The sequence below is a fragment of the Callospermophilus lateralis genome, chromosome 2 (assembly GCF_048772815.1).
Source record: "Callospermophilus lateralis isolate mCalLat2 chromosome 2, mCalLat2.hap1, whole genome shotgun sequence".
NCBI lineage: Eukaryota > Metazoa > Chordata > Mammalia > Rodentia > Sciuridae > Callospermophilus > Callospermophilus lateralis.
In genome coordinates this window covers 16,187,619-16,191,995 of record NC_135306.1, presented here as the reverse complement: position 1 = coordinate 16,191,995, position 4,377 = coordinate 16,187,619, and positions in this window count along the sequence as shown.

Genomic DNA, 4,377 nt, shown 5'->3' with positions numbered 1-4,377 from the left:
GGGTTTTAAAAATTCTCTTCACGGACCATCTCCAGCTGCTCTATCCTCAGCCAGAGAGTTCATGATTACTGGCTGGCATTAAACTTAACCATCCTTCCCTCCTCTGCCATTCCTGAGTCTGTCCCTTCCCAAGCCTCAAGTCCCTACTCACTCAGCCTCCCTGGGTCTTACCTCCTTCATCTCCTTCCCCCTGAATGACTCATTTTGTTTACTGAGCAGAGAAGCTAATAGAAGGCAGCAGAATTTAAGCTTCCCTGGGACTTGCTTTACACCCTGACAAAATCATTCTTTTCTCTCTCTGTTAAATATTCATGGCTCTACGATTTTTAGATACAAAGGTACATTTTGTTTTAAAATGTGCTGATCCAAGACATACTGGTTTGCATTGATTTCCTCTTTGCATTTCTATTGCATTGGAAATAAAGAGGTCCTCATTCACTTCTGAAATATGGACTTGAATTTATCTTTGGTTTTCTTTTTTAATTTGGTTGCTATTTGATGAAAGGACTGATGTTGGTAGACATTTTGCATGTTTATCTGTTTTTCTCTTTTGATACTGCCCACACACACAAGCACACACACAGGCGTGTACACACGGAGGGGGAAAAAAAAAACCACATCATCTTTTCTGTGCATCTCAGCCTAATGCTGATATAATTTGAAAGGTATTTTTAACCAAGCTTTGATCTATTACAGTTTTCAAATATTTGCACTTTGGAGAAAAAATAAAATATAGATAGATTTGCAGAGATGAAGAAGAGGCTCACCCTGGAACAGTTGAGAAACCATAGAAAATGAAAGGAGAGAGAAAGTACCTCCATTTTAAGAGAAGGAGTGACAGATATCCCATAGAATAAGAACTATGGGAGGAAAACAAGTGTATTGGCAGGAGAAGTGGGCGGGGGGGATAAAAATCCTAAATAATGCAGTTCATTAACAGAATCTTACAATGTGTATGTGAGTAAACAAAAGCATAAGAAGTCTCAGATTCTGGAGGTTAAATGTGTTTTTTTTTCCCCAAACTGGCCTCACATACATTGTGATATGATATTGGAAGTAGAAAAACAACCTGTTGATAAGAAAAATCTGAGTTTATTCTTACATTCTTACTGTGGGAAGGAAACATATCATCAAATTCTCAGTAAATTCTTTGGGTAGGCGGAGAAAATTAGGATTTTTATGAAGTTTTGGAGGTCTTTTGATGTAGACGTTTCATTTGGTCTGGATAAGAATCCTGACATAATTGTTCAGATTTGGAATGAGTTTTGTGGAACAAGTTGTCATTTGATGCTTTGGATGGGTAACATTTTGACATTTATCTGAATTTTTTTCAAAGATCCTGTAATAAACAAGAAAATTATTTTCAATATTTTTTTACCTTTTGAGGAAATAATTTCTTGGATTAGTCATGCTGATGCCGATAATGGATTAGCAATGCAAGATTAATAAAGACATTGAGCTGTGGGTGTGATTGACTTTAGGTCTTAATTGTAACTCTCTTAAAACACCTATGAGTTTATCTAGCCTAGTTTCAGCTGCATCTTGAATTCCCTTATGACATGCCAACTAAGTGCTCATCCATATTCTAAGATTGAAACCCATGCAAAGTTCCAGAGACCTTGGCAGGTGTACTGGTAGATATGTACTCCAGGTTTCCAAATTAATGCAATTCAGGTGTTTTATGAGTTTCTAGTTCTCTTCTTCCTTTGTGATTAAAGGCAGATCTTATTGTTCTTTACTGTTTTTTTTTCCTCACAGCATCTGCTAATCATTTTACTTCATCCTCATCGTATGTCTTTCTCAACACTGTCTAAGCCACTCCCTGCTCTATCTACCTCATGCCTCCATGAACACTTCCATCTTTGCAGCCACCTACATTACTCTCTAAGTGTTTGATAAGTCAAGTAACTTAGAGAAGGAATCTGCCTGGTCCAGCTTAGGTTCTAATCAGACTAGTTCATGTGTTGCTAACCACTGTGTACATTGGCTATCTTGAGGCACAGGTGCCCAATTCTGATCCATGAAATGTAGCCTGGAATAAGAAAGAAACAATAATAACAACAACAACAACAGTGTGGCATGTTCTCAAAACAACTATTCCAAGACAATTTCTGTAATGAATATTATTGGTAGAGTGTTCTACCAACAATATTCATCATAGTAATTTTTTAGAAGAAAATGATGATGATGTCAATATTATAGCCAACCTGTCTAAATCAGGAAACAAAAACAGACAAATAAATAAATAAAACTAATCTTACTACCAATGACACTGGTTTTGAATGACATTATATTTTCTAGGATCCATCCTATAGATTAAATACCTTTAATCTGCAGTCCAAGGTCATGGATGCACATGATAGAGTAAGTTATGTGGGGGTCCATAAAGACCCTGAACTTAGAGTTATATGTGTTTTAAGTGCCACCATGCAGGCCTTAGCCACTACAACTGGATCCAATATCTCTGACCACATTCTTTTTATCTTCAAATGAAGTTTTTTTTTTGTTTTGTTTTCTTCTTTTCTCCTATTTCTTTAAAGATGCTTTAGGATATTAGATGATACTGTATTTACTTCATGGGACTTCTAAAAAAATCAGTTAAAACTGCAGTTTTTCCTTATTGTTGTTTAAAATTAATTAATTATTATATTTAATAAATCATAATTGTGCATGTTTAGCATATGTAGCAGGAAGCAAACATTATAAAATGGCTACCAGCAACCAAACTAAAGATTATTTGTATTATCTCATTTTTTCTATAAAAAAACATTTGAAATCTTCCCTAGTGATTTTTAAGAATTCAATTAATTGTTAATAAGAATACTGATTATGTCATGGTTCTGATCTTTTCAACTTATTGTTTGCTGCAGTCTGCTGGGCACAAAATCACAAGCCACTCACAGCCTTGTAGATTCAAACAGCAATTCTTTATTCCCGATCTCACACCGACACTCTACAATCACGTTCTGGGGAAATCCAGTGGAGGTGTGAATTTGGGCAGAGAACCTGGATTTCCCCAGAACGTGATTGTAGAGTGTCGGTGTGAGATGGGGAATAAAGACTTGCTGTTTGAATCTACAAGGCTGTGAGTGGCTCGTGATTTTGTGCCCCGCCAGACTGCGAAATTTGGCGGTCCGTACGGGGAACATCTGAAAAGAAGGTAAGTGAAATTGTTTGCCCCTGAGGAAGAGCAAAAGAATGGGTGACCATTTCAAAAAACAATGTGTTTTTGTTTTGATTTATTTTGTTTTTATTTCAAGTTGCCTGTTCTTAGAACTTTCTCAGGCAAACTGGGGAAAATGGTTGATTCAAGGTTTAAAGTTGTTCGCCTCCAAGGAACAGAAATTTTTAGAGGAAGGAGGCACCCCAGTGAGACCAAGAAAAATTAGGGCATATGTTGATACAATACAAAAATGTAGCCCATGGCTTTTTAAAGAGAAGTTGTTAAATATACCATCATGGTATCCTGTAGAAGGATTTTTCTTCAACAAAAAAGAGATGGCTAATTCTGTTTACTACACTTGTCTAAGATCTTGATTTTTACAGACATCTGATTAATTTACAAAGCTAAAGTGTTAAAATATCAACTACTAAATATAAAATCAAGTACTCTTTATGTGTGTTTTCATAAATTGGTAAGTGGAAAAGGTTTAATATTGCTTTGGTCTGTGTCTTTGCCAAGGTTACTAAGTGTTAAGATTCTATCAGGTGTAATTTATATACAAAGAGTATAATAAGTTTCAGTTGGGTTTCAATTACAGTATTATAGTACCATAAAAAACATGAAAGTATTTCATCTTATTAAAGTGGAGTAATTTATCTAAATCAGAAATTTTATAAGAGTTGTTTCAGAATGTGAATTTATAAAAAGGGTTAACGGCTAGAAAAGAGATATTAAAAGATTGAAAAAGATATTGAAAGATGTGAAAATATATTTTAATATGGAAGGTTAAAAGAAAAAAAAATGTTTCTAGATGAGATAATCTCTGTGTGGTAAAGTAAAAAGTTATAGAATGCCATTTAAAAAGATTTTGAGAAAACTAGACTTACTTTAAAAGCTTGAGAAAGGAAGAAAGAAGAAAAAGGTTTTTGTACATGGCAGATTGAGACAAAGTTTCTTAATGGAGTAAAAAAGGCCTTTGGTTGAAGGGCAGCCATGTAAACTAATATTAAGCGATTTAAACAGAGTCTAAGCCTCATTTAAAAGAGTGAATCTGTAGGTGGTGGAAAAGTACATTTAAAAGTACAGTATAGATGATAATTGTAAGGCTTTAAAAGGTTAAATTGAAGGTGGTTAAGATGCCTTCATGATGGAGGAAAGATTGCATCATTCGAAGCCTAGTTAATCTTAAAAACATTACTTAAAAAAAAAATACC